We start from the raw sequence: 12560 nt of genomic DNA, 5'->3' as shown, positions 1-12560 counted from the left end.
CAGCAGCCCCACAACAGAAGGAACCTCCAAGAGACCAGGCAAAATGGACAGCTGTTTAATTTCTTCCGTCTCCAAAGCAGCTATGCCAAAAGCCCACTGATACCCCTTTGGGTCCTTGAAATAACCTCTCCTAAGATAGTCTATACCAAGGATGAGCGAAGCCTCAGGGCCAGTCACAATGGGGTGCTTCTGCCACTCCTGCCCAGTGAGGCTCACTTTATCCTCCAATACACTCAGCTCTTGGGACCCCCCTGTCACTCCTGAAATTACAAATGGACTCTGACTCTTTGAAATCTGATGGCATTAAGGTACACTGTGCACCAGTGTCCGCTAGAGCTTTATACTCTTGTGGATCTGACGTGCCAAGCCACCGAATCCACACCGTCCAATAAACATGTTTGTCCCTTTCCTCCACCTGGCTGGAGGCAGGGCCCCTCTAATCCTGGTCAGAGAATTTGCTGCTCACTTGCTGTAAGAATGACTTGGAGGTCCCTTCCAGAGGATCGGAATCAAGATCAAACTGTCTACCTGGTCTGGAGAACTGGCTGCTGGAAACTGGAGTGGCATTTTTCCTAACAGAATTCCCTTTTGTGATTGTTTTACCTCGCAACTCACGTACTCGTGCCTCTAGACTTGAGGTGGGTTTTCCATCCCACTTCCTCATGTCCTCTCCGTGGTCATGCAGGTAGAACCACAAGGTGCTGCGTGGTGTATAGCCTCTGTATCCTCTCTCCTGAGCAGAGAAACGCCTGCCCCTAATAGCTGAGAAACTGGCCCGTACAGGTGGGGAGTAGGACATATTCTTTTCGAGTCGCTGGACCAGTTTCTCCATGGCTGAGACAAGGGAGGAAGAGAGACTTTCCTCATACTGCCGGAGTCTGACAGCCACCTCATCCACTGTTGGTGCCTCCTTACCTTTCCAGTCTACTACTGCCAGTGAGTTGGCATATGAAGATGGTGCGCTCCGCACAAACTTCCTCCACATGGATTGTGTGCACTGGACTTCATTTGGGTCTGTGGGTACCTGCTCATCGTCTGTGACATAGTAAAACAGCTCCTGCACAGCTAATTACTGAATACCCCTTTCCATATTGGTCCACTTGCCAGGATAGCACACAAAATCGTCACTGAAGGTGTACCTCTCCCTCACACCTGACAGAAGCCTCCTCCAGAGAGTGAGGACTTGGTCCTTTTTCCCAATGGCCTTGTCAATGCCCCCTTCCCTGGCCAGGGATCCCAGCTGCTTGGCTTCCTTGCCCTCTAATTCCAAGCTGCTGGCCCCGTTATCCCAGCACCACAGCAGCCAGGTGACAATGTTCTTGTCTGGGTGGAGGCTGAAATCTTTCCGAATGTCTTGCAGCTCACCCAGGGACAGGGACCAGGTGATGATCTCTATCTCTATCTCCTGCGATGACCCCGGCTCATTGTTACCCTTCCCGGAGCGATGTGATTTCTTTGCGTCTTTCTTTAATTTTACGGGGGTGACTGCTACCGGCACAGGTTGGTGATTGGGCTCAGCCGCGATGCCTGCTGCTGGAGCTGGAGCTGCAGCAACTGCCGTGCCTGCTGGGGAAGCCGGGACAACGCCAGTGGCAGCAGCAGCGGTGGTGCTGGTTGGGGGGACAGTGACTGCCTGCTGGGCTGGAGGGGCTGCAGGGCCGGCTGGGGGGGCAGCACCAACTGCAGTGCCTGCCGCTTCGCTTCCCCTCCTTTCCCCTTTAGGGCACTGAATCAGGTTGAACAGGGCTCAGTAGGCGTGGGCCAGACCCCAGCACATTGCAGTGATTTGTGTCTCTCTGGAGTTCCCAGGGTGGCAGCACACTTTTTGCAGATACGTTACTAGTTTTTCTGGATTCTGCACCTGCTCAGGGGTGAGTTTCAAAGACACCGGAGGTGCCCACTGCCCTAAACACCTGCCATGCTGTCCCACACACCCAGCCACTCACAACTATCCACCCCCGGGGCAGGTCTCTGCACGATGTTCTTAACTACCACACATGACCCACAGAGCCGCTCTCCTGGACCAGACCAGAGCCGCGCGCTCCCAAACCACGAGAGTGTTCCCGCCGCCCAGCTCCCCCCCACTGGAACCCAGCATGAGGGCACATGGTATGGAATACTCTGCTCTGTTTGGCCAGGTGGGGTCAGCCCACCCGGCTGTGCCCCTTCCTGGATCCCGGTGAAAATTAACTGTGTCCTGGCCGAACTCAGGACATGTGCCTAAAAATATTAAGGATACAGGAAGAACAGGGCCCTCTGCATCTATGTCCATGGAAATGAAAGATGAAGTGGAGGACATGGTAGAACACAGATGAGTGCACTGTAACTGCTCAAAGTCTAAGCTCATTTTCTAGACTCACTTAGTAGCCATCAAAGAGAAATAGGCACTGCTAGGTCATGATCTGTGTCACCCTAAGTTTGGCATCTCAGTTCAGATTCGTGAAGCCTCTGTTGCTCTCTGTTGACAAGAAGAGGGGAGTCACATAATCACAGAACCACAGAATGGTAGGGGTTGGAAGGGACCTCTGTGGGTCATCTAGTCCAACTCCCCTGCCGAAGGCACAGACACCTACTTTATAGATAATCAAATACAGGTGAGGTGGTTTGTGTCCTGATCATGCTGGAGACACACTGCATGGTTTTCATCCATTGCACAACATCCAACTGTGAATGGAGGGTCTGAAAGAGCTATTTTATGCTGGCAAATAAAAAAGGAGGGAAACCCTCCACAAAAGGCCAGGTGGGTTTTCATGGTATCTGGATACAGCAACATGAACTTCCCAACAGTGTGGTTTATTCTGTTTCTATCAGTATCAAAGAGATTTTGCTACCGCATCTGGTGAGGGACGCGACAAAGCTGGGCCCAGCATTTCAATTTTGGAGCCCTTATTAACCTCATTTTGGAGCAGGTGAAGAGCAGAATGCACATGGTGCTGGAGAAATTAAGCTTAGATTAAATAGTGCACATGTATCTTTGCATTAGTCCTGCTCACATATGCTTGAGGGATAATGTGTGTTTTAAACTGTATGCTTTTTCTTGGGCACAAACCAGCAACGTGACTCTCATGTTCTCTGTGGATACCAAGCACACCTATTAGAAAACATAATCCAGTTTTGTTGGCCAAGTCAGAAGCAATATTTCTTAAAGCTGGCAGAAAAATATGTTGTTGGTTTGTGAGTGTATGATAGTTTGAAAGGTATTTGATAACTAGAGACTTGTTTTTTTCCCTTCCCCATTCTCTGGTTTCTGTAATTGATTTTCTGCTCACATGTAGCTTGGGCTCATCTGCACCAGTGTCAGCAGTAAGCACTTAGAGCAGCACGGCTGAAGTGCCACTGAAAGCCTTCCTGGGGCTCATTCCTGACATCGCAACAATGCAATGCACTGAGGCGGGAGCTGCTGGCATTTCAAAGTTGCTCAATTGCCTTAATTTTCATCATTTGTGATCGTTTGCGAAAAAAAAAAAGAAGAAGAAAAAAGAAAAATCCAAACCATTCTCTTTCGCAATAGGAAAATCTTTGCCAAGTCAAGCCATACGTTCCTGGGGTACTTGGATTAGTAGCTAGCCCTCTCTTTGTTTATAGACACATATACAGCTGGAATGAATCTGTTTCTCCATTTAAAAATCCATCAAGTTTTATAGTCAAAGAGTTTTGGATCTGACTATCAAGCAGATCCAAACCCTATTAAAGGGAATGATTCTTCGGTAAATAATAAACAGGTAGGGTGTGGAGCCATTTGCCACAACGTATTTTTCAGGATGAGTTTGGGAAGATTGAAAACTAAAGTAGGCTAAGGAGACCCGCTCTCTGAGAAGTGCAAACTCTATATTCCTCATATGTGAAGCTGTAGCCAGCTGTGTTGCGTATTAGAACACAGGGCTTTCCTTCTTCTGTCTTTTATGCAACCACTGCATGACAAATGCTTGCACTCTGCAGAAATGAGGGCCATTTAAATATTTAGCTATCTTATACTTGCTTTGATAATTCTTTGCCTGGGACTCCTGTACCTGAAGGCATATGCTTCCAGATATATGTCTTCTGTTTCGCCACACGGTATCTTCCTGTGCACACAGTTACTGAGATGAGAAACAACTATTGGTGCATCTGCTTGACTTTAAGCTTTTGATTCATTATGTAGAACTGAAACTGCAGGCACAGTAAAATACAATGTGGGTCTTAGGCCCACTGAATGTTTGCTTCTTTTCAAGCTTGTTTGGGCCAGGTATGTTCTGGGCAGGATAACCACAGGTTTAGAACTCAGGGAAGGGTAAATGTACCTTGCTCCCAGGCCATGTAGGTGTTGTGTGCATCTACCCCATCTGCAAACACACCGAGAAGGGTTTGTTGACTCTGGAGACCATACGGACTGTGCACTTCCCAGAGGGATCAGCAGGCCAAGGAGCCTCTCTAGCGTTCATGTCGCTTAGAGATGGCCTGGGATCCCAGCCCCAAGGTGGGCATGGTGTAGCATAACAGGTACATGTGGGACACGTGAACAGATATGTCTGCTGCCATGTTACCCAGTAGCTGTGGTTGTCTGCACTGGAAGCAACTCAAGATCTCCATTTGCCTTTTTAAAGCTGAGGACGTTTCATAGTTATTTTGAAGGGTGAAGGCAGAGCTAATGATATGTGTTTAAGAAACAGTAAGATGTGCTGTGCAGCTACGCAAAAATTTTAACATGACATGCTTATTTCATGCAGAGGCACTAAGGACTGCGAGGGAGGGTTAAAACATCAAAAACTGTTATTTCCCACTGGAAAAGAAAAAAAAAGTGAGTGAAACATGTTTCTCAGTGTGAAGCTTTTCATTAAGAGATTGACGTGGTGTGATATGAAAGAAGAAATCAGGGGTTACACTGTTTTCCTACCAAATGAGGAGGTGTTTTTAATGCTGAAGCACTTGCAACTCGATTTTGCTCTGTAAAAGTCAAGGTTTGATTATAGCTCCTGCATTATTATTTATAGTTTAGCAGTTATACATGCCACGTCCTTGGCTGTGGCATTGCAGTTTGCACCATCTATGTCTGCTTCTTAAATTTATTGATCTCATTAGAAGATAAAAATGACAAAGATAGCTCATAATACTTCTGAGAAATGTAAAACCATTAGCAGGTCATTGTCAAAGTTATAACATGTCCTTTTAAGCTGCTTAGCAAACTGGTGGCAGCCTATGATACAGGGATTAACCTGTGCCAGGAGTGACTGAGTGGATCGCAGTGGATGGTTAATATTCAGCCTGCCTACACAGCTTTGAAGCTGCCTCACAAAATGATACAATGAAGTGATAAACAGAAATGCATTAAAAACAAAGGGAACAGAAGTTTTCCTTTCCTGTCCTTTATCTTGGTCTCTGATATAGAAGAAGCAGTGTGGATGTTAGAGCTTCAGTCTGAAATTAGAATTGCTTTTTAAGTTGGGTTTTTCTTCCCTAGGCAGAGGACCCTCTTGGGCTTTGCTCTCCGAGTGCAAGCTGACCTTAGCTGAGACTCTAAGCCAGATTTTCCTCAGGTGGGACATTGAGGATGCTATCCTAGGGCTGTGTTTAGGCACATAGTTTTAATAATGAGTATTTCAGACACACGGTGCACAGCTGTATTTTGAAGCCAACATTTGTCACCCCGGGTGTAGCCTGTTCCATACTGCCCAGTACACCCACCAGTGCAATAGGCATAACAAGGCTTCCTACTTTTTTACAGGAGAGGTGTCATCTGCATTATTATTACTGTTTACATTTCTTCCCTTAAAGAAGTGGCTGTAAGCACTGATTCATTACATTATTGCTTACTGGACTGTCTGGGTTTACAGAGAACGTTGTTAAACTGGGCAGAGCATATGCTGCTGTATAAGATTTGGGCTGGAAGCCCAGGTTTTCTGCATTGGTTCTCAGGGATGAGAGCAGGATAGGTGGTTAAGGAGAGAAGGATGCGAGCAGAAAGACTGGTACCTAATGGGTCTTTTCAGTATCTTACCTGACTCTTCACTCATAATGGAGGACACAGCATTAGTGTGTTCAGACACAGTTACAGCCAAATCCCTTTGCGGGTGGGCTGGACATACAGGGGTGGGCTCTGACAAGAGAAGTAAGAAGAAGAGAGAAAGAACAGAAATCCAAACCCCAGTTCACTGTTGTTGAGCATCGTGTGACCTGGTTATTCTCTTTTAGGAGCAATTTTTATGCACGTTCCAGTAACAAGCAAACAAGTGTTAGGACAATGATGAATTAATGTAAAAAACAGTTTACAGATTACAGCAGGAGAGAATGAAGATAATAATGTTATTAATAATTTCAGTTATTAATTCCATTTTTGACCTATTAGTGACTATTTGTTTATTTTACCTTTTGGGAAGCCAGGATTATCAGGAGAGGGACCCAAGAACACTGGCACACAAACTTCTCTCAACAAAACTGGGTTCTGTTTTCGTTTTCTATCTATCTACATAGTAGTAATTTTAATTTGATGCAACTGTACAATCTTGGCTAGACCCACAAATCTATAAATTAAGAGTGATACTGCTATTATGTCTACCTCACCAGGGTGGTTTTGGGTTAACTGGTGAATTTCAAATACTCAGAATGCTTCACAACCATGCTGTATAATTATTAATGTGTATAGACTTTCTCAACGGTAATTGCCCTGTCACTGTAGTCTGGTCTGCTAGCATTTGATAGTAATGGAAACATTGTTTTCTACTTGATTTAGCAAAATAAGCTTCAAAGTTTAAAGAGCTATTTTCCAAGTCACAGATCTTGTAAATGCTGTTATGGGATGCAGTTAATAAAGAATGAAAAAATTCTAATTTTATTAATAAAATTGAGTGAGGAAAGCTGATGGAATATCCTAGAGAATTATGAGCTTTAAAACAAGACTCTTTGATTCAAATTCGGATTGGGGAAAACCCAAAACATACTAAAATATTAATTCTCCTGACAAAGACTAAGTTCTAGAGGCTCTGACTCTGCAGGTCTTTGTGTTGTTCTCACATCCAGTCAGTGGATAGAAAAAATTCTTCAATTTCTGTCCTAATAAGAGCATCCCAGCCTGTCTTATTTGGGGCCACACAAAAAGCTGATGGCCACTGATTTTAATACCATTCCCATGGTTGGTGCTCCAGAGGTAGGGATGTTTCCCATGGATTTCTATCCCAGCATCCTGTAATCCTTTTGCTGAATATCCTTACTCATGAAGGGTTAAGGCAAACTTGTTAGGCTGCAGAAAAGAAGAGCAAGAACAATTGAAAGTCTGAAAATCCTGCCTGACGTTGAAAGATTAAAGAAGCTCAGTGTACCTAGATTATCTGAGAGAAAGTTAAGAGGTGACTTGATCAAGGTCTCAAAGTCCCAAGTTGAGAAACAGTTTTCCAACAGACAGGGAATTTCTAATTTAGTAGACAAAGCCATGGCAAGATCCAGTGATTGAATGCTTCATCTGGACAAGTTTACAAAAGATGTAACAAGTATGAGACTGTAGCCGTTAAGACAGTGTTTTTTTAGGGTACTGGTGGAGTATTAGTCATTTTAAGATTTTAAAATGTGTTTGCTAAAAGCTGTTCTACCTTGACCAGAAATTATAGGGTATATGCAGAAGTCCCTGGGGTGAAATGCTCATGAATGGTGGTATATATTGTGCTGTAGGGAAACCTATACAATCATAATTTCAGAGTATATTAATTCTTTAGTAATGAATGTTCCCTAGTGCTACATAAAATGGGTCCATACAACATACTAGCATTTGCAGTTTTCTAGCTCTAATGTCAATATTCAGAACCTCATCAAAACCGTTTTGTACCTCTGTGTGCTTAGCCCAAAGAAAGGGAAAGCTAGTTAATATCAAAACGTATTTTTAGTATTATCTGAAAGCTTCTTATGCCAATGCCTAAAAAGAAACAAGAATTTTCTCCAAAAATGCAAATACTCTGTCTAGAAGCAAAAGTATCATTTTCAGTTTTAACTGCTTCATCATTATGTGTCACTCCCTATGTATAGTGAGTGCTGTGTGACAGTTGTTTCTAAAAGACGATCAGGACTTTTCCAATAACTACATAATTGTATTTCTTAATACATGTATTTGTAAGACATGGAGCTTTATGTGTTCGAAGCACTTAGCATTCATTAACTAAGCTCACAGTACCTCTATGGAACCAGTAGGATAGTATTATAAAGGCAGATGGTCCACAAGACCACACAAAGCATTGCTAGCAGAGAACGGAACAGAGCTTGGTATCTTCCGATTTCCAAATTGCGTGTTCAAGTCTACAAATCAAAACACTGTATTAGCTATATAATTATAGGCACAGTGTTCTTAGTATTATGTCCTAAAACTCCATTTCTTGCAGTGATTTTATCAGCCTCCTACACTAACGCTAGGGGTAACGCTGTGGCACTCTACCTGATTTGTCAAGGTCAGGAACATTAGCCTCCATAGTTCTTACAAGAGCTTGACCTTACTTATTGGGCTAGTTCTACTGAGATTAAATCACTGCATGAAAAGTATGTTTCATTAAAAATAACTGTGAAGAAGAAGTGATACTACTTATTTTCAAAGTTTGCCTTTATTGTGGAGATCAATGGCTTTACTATACGGCAGTAACGTCCATAGAGCAGCAGGGGCTAAGTGCTTGCTATGCCAAGCACAGCCTTTGCTGTTATAAGAGTGCTTCCTAAGAGTGAATACTTCGGTAATCAGTACCAGGCCGGCATAAATGAAATCTATGAAAGACCCTCCAAACTATTTAGAGTCCATTCTGTCCTTCTGGTGTGTGGAAGGGAAGTATACGTGTCTGCATAGAAGAATATCCTTTCACAAAGGATTTCTCTGACCATGGAGCGCAACACCTACCCACAGCCTTTCTCCCCACTCCTTGACCCTACATGGCTGGCAGAAGCATCTTGAAGTCACGAGTAGGTGCTGTGATGGCAACGCAGAGTCCAGCCAAGCCTTATTAATGAATAATTCTCATGTATTCCAGACCTGAAGGAGGAACTGATCGTCACCTATCCCATCCAGAAACTTTCCAGTGCCATATTGTACTTTCTTATGTTTTCTCATTAATTTGCAAAAGTGATTGGCAAGGCAAATGTAAAGGAGCTAGCTACGGTAGAAATGTGGTGGAACAAAGCTGTATGTTAAAAACATGACTTCCTATATGGATTTATTTTGCCCTGAGATCGGGGCACCATCAGGCATGGCTTCTGGATGTCATTTCTCCTACAGATTGTCACTGTACCTTGCTTATTAGGTAGAAAACTACTGAGTGATGGACAAAGGGGAAATGGGATGATTGCCATACTTCAAAGACTACCACAAACATATGTATTTCAGAGTTGGACAACTGGCTGAGCCAGGCCTTCTGAGTTTGCATTTTGACCACTTCTGATGGAAACTAATCCAAAAACCTAAGAAAATATGACCCCATGCATCAGTACAGGCTTGGGGCGGACCTGCTGCAGAGCAGCTCTGCGGAGAGGGACCTGGGTGTCCTGGTGGACGACAGGTTGACCAGGAGCCAGCAGTGTGCCCTGGCTGCCAAAAAGGCAAATGGGATCCTGGGGTGCATTAGGAGGAGTGTGGCCAGGAGGTCGAGGGAGGTTCTCCTTCCTCTCTACACTGCCCTAGTGAGGCCCCATCTGGAGTACTGCGTCGAGTTCTGGGCTCCCCAGTTCAAGAAAGATGAGGAGCTACTGGAGAGAGTCCAGCGCAGAGCTACGAGGATGATGAGGGGACTGGAGCATCTCTCCTACGAGGAGAGGCTGAGGGAGCTGGGCTTGTTCAGCCTGAAGAAGAGAAGGCTGCAAGGGGACCTAATAAATGTTTATAAATATCTGAAGGGTGGGTGTCAGGAGGATGGGGCCAGACTCTTTTCAGTGGTGCCCAGTGACAGGACAAGGGGCAATGGGCACAAACTGAAGCACAGGAAGTTCCGTCTGAACATGAGGAAGAACTTCTTCCCTCTGAGGGTGACAGAGCCCTGGCACAGGCTGCCCAGGGAGGTTGTGGAGTCTTCTTCTCTGGCGATATTCAAGACCCGCCTGGACAAGGTCCTATGCAGCCTACTGTAGGTGACCCTGCTTCGGCAGGAGTGTTGGACTAGATGACCCAGAGAGGTCCCTTCCAACCCCTACCATTCTTTAATTCTGTGATTCTGTGATTCTGTGAAAAGATAAATTCTACTGGGCTGCCAGTATGTGTGTTTTGAATTAGAAGAGGAAAAATCTTCTCCCCCAAAAGACCAGGTTTCTCTTCCTCTTTTTGGTTTCTGGCACAAGACATGCAAATGTGGGAGGGAGAAAACATCCCTCTCAAAAAAGAGAGTTTTGGGAAGTCAGCAACACATATATAAAGAAAAAAGTTCTTGAAAAAAACACCACCAACACAAATTCAGTGTTTCGCTACAAAATTAAAAGTAAGATGCAGAGAATGCAGCAGTCACAGATCTGTTTCTTTCATGTTTTCAACTGATCTCATCCCAGATAACTTCTGGTGAGCAACTCCTGTGCCATCTAGGCTCACCTCAAAGATTTAAGACATGAAGAGAAGCACCAGCAGTTTTGCAGAATATGATCCTGGCAGGTGGAAGGATCAAAGCCCTTTGCAGGCAATGATCTACAGAGCAAAAGCAGGTCACAGAACCACAGAATCACAGAATCACAGAATCACAGAATCACAAAATCACAGAATGGTAGGGGTTGGAAGGGACATCTGTGAGTCATCTAGTCCAATCCCCCTGCAAAATCAGGGTCACCTACAGCAGGCTGCACAGGACTGCATCCAGGTGGGTCTTGAATATCTCCAGAGAAGGAGAATCCACAACATCCCTGGGCAGCGTGTTCCAGTGCTCCGTCACCCTCAGAGGGAAGAAGTTCCTCCTCATGTTCAGACGGAACTTCCTGTGCTTCAGTTTGTGCCCGTTGCCCCTTGTCCTGTCGCTGGGCACCATTGAAAAGAGTCTGGCCCCATCCTCCTGACACCCACCCTTCAGATATTTGTAGGCATTTATAAGGTCCCCTCGCAGCCTTCTCTTCTTCAGGCTGAACAAGCCCAGCTCCCTCAGCCTCTCCTCGTAGGGGAGAAGCTCTAGTCCCCTCACCATCCTCGTAGCCGTAGGTCGTTAGCCTCGTGAATAAGGTAGGTTGATCTTGTTAGAAGAGAATCAGAATTATGGTATTGGTAAACACAAAACAATTAATCTGGTACGATCTGTACATCCTCTGCATTTTCAAATGTTTGTTTAAAGTTAATCTATATTATCGTACCATTTTATGGCTTGCCAGTGCAGCTTACTGATCATATAATGCCCCAAAAGGAATCTGACCATTTGCAATAATCAATAATGACCAGCAGTCAGCAGTTGAAAAGGGTTGGAGAATGTCCATTCACTTCAAATGGGTATTTTAGCATTTCCTATAGAGGGGAAATAGCAAACGAATGAGGAACTTTAACATTTCTACAAATGTGCATCTAAGTTATCAGTTAAACTACTCTCAGCACCGTTTGGACCCCAGATATTAGCTTTCTTCTAAACTCCAAAATCACTCAGCTCAAAAAAAGAAAAGCGCAAGAATTGAAAGTAGTGGGAGAACAGAGGTTTTCTGCACGTGTTTTGCAGCTGTTTTTGAAGGGAAAGGTAGGGTCTGAATTTGTAAGCTCCATCAATGAATTCTGTGGCCATGGTGCATACTGAGAAATGGTATCCATCCAGAAAGCCCTGCTCACAGGGAAAGAAAAAAGGCAAATAACATATATCTGCTATTAGTAACCATCATTTGCAAGTTTAAGCACTTTGCTTTTGGGGACATTTGACGAAGAATATCATATTTTCAGAAGAAGCAGATACTTTTGTGGAAAGCTGACAGTAATGAGAAGTAAAGTGTAATGAAGTGTTTTCAATTGAAAGTGTTGTGTTTTTTTTTTTAACTTCTGACCCTAGCTGCTGGATCGTCGTTCCTTGGTTTGGCAGTGAGGGATGTTTTAGGAAGCACCTTTATTTTGTGAACCATATGACGTAGTTACTACAAGAACTACCAGTAACGAAACTGTGCAGAACTGCCAGCGCTTCATTGTCACTGATTTCTAATGTTTATTTCATACAGTTCTCCTGGTTCTCTGCTCCTCTGTAAGGGCTAATGAAAAGCATAGGAATAAATGGTGGGCTTTTCCAGTAGAAGTTCATCAGTGAAGTCCCCCAAAGATATATACAAGGGCCTGTTGGTAGAACTGGCAAAAGAAATACTGAAGTAACATAGCTTACATAGCTCCTAATAAAAATTTGTTAGGAAAAATACATGCTGGAAAAAGTTGCAGGGGAATATGATGATATAGACTGACTGTGTGATAAAATGTCAGACACAGTTCAGTGATCATACTGTAAAGGGGTGCTAACTTTCGATACACAGTAATGGCTTTCACCATGCAGAAGAAATCTTTGAGTTCTCCAAAAACATCAACACGGGGCTGAATACAGATGAGGACAAGAAAGGTGGTCAAATGTGCGGAACATCTTCCACAGTCAGAATGATGAAATATGCTAGGCGTCTTCAGCCTGAAGGGGGGAAGCGAT

Source organism: Opisthocomus hoazin, chromosome 2 (assembly GCF_030867145.1).
Source record: "Opisthocomus hoazin isolate bOpiHoa1 chromosome 2, bOpiHoa1.hap1, whole genome shotgun sequence".
Lineage (NCBI taxonomy): Eukaryota > Metazoa > Chordata > Aves > Opisthocomiformes > Opisthocomidae > Opisthocomus > Opisthocomus hoazin.
Note: the sequence above shows the minus strand (reverse complement) of the source record.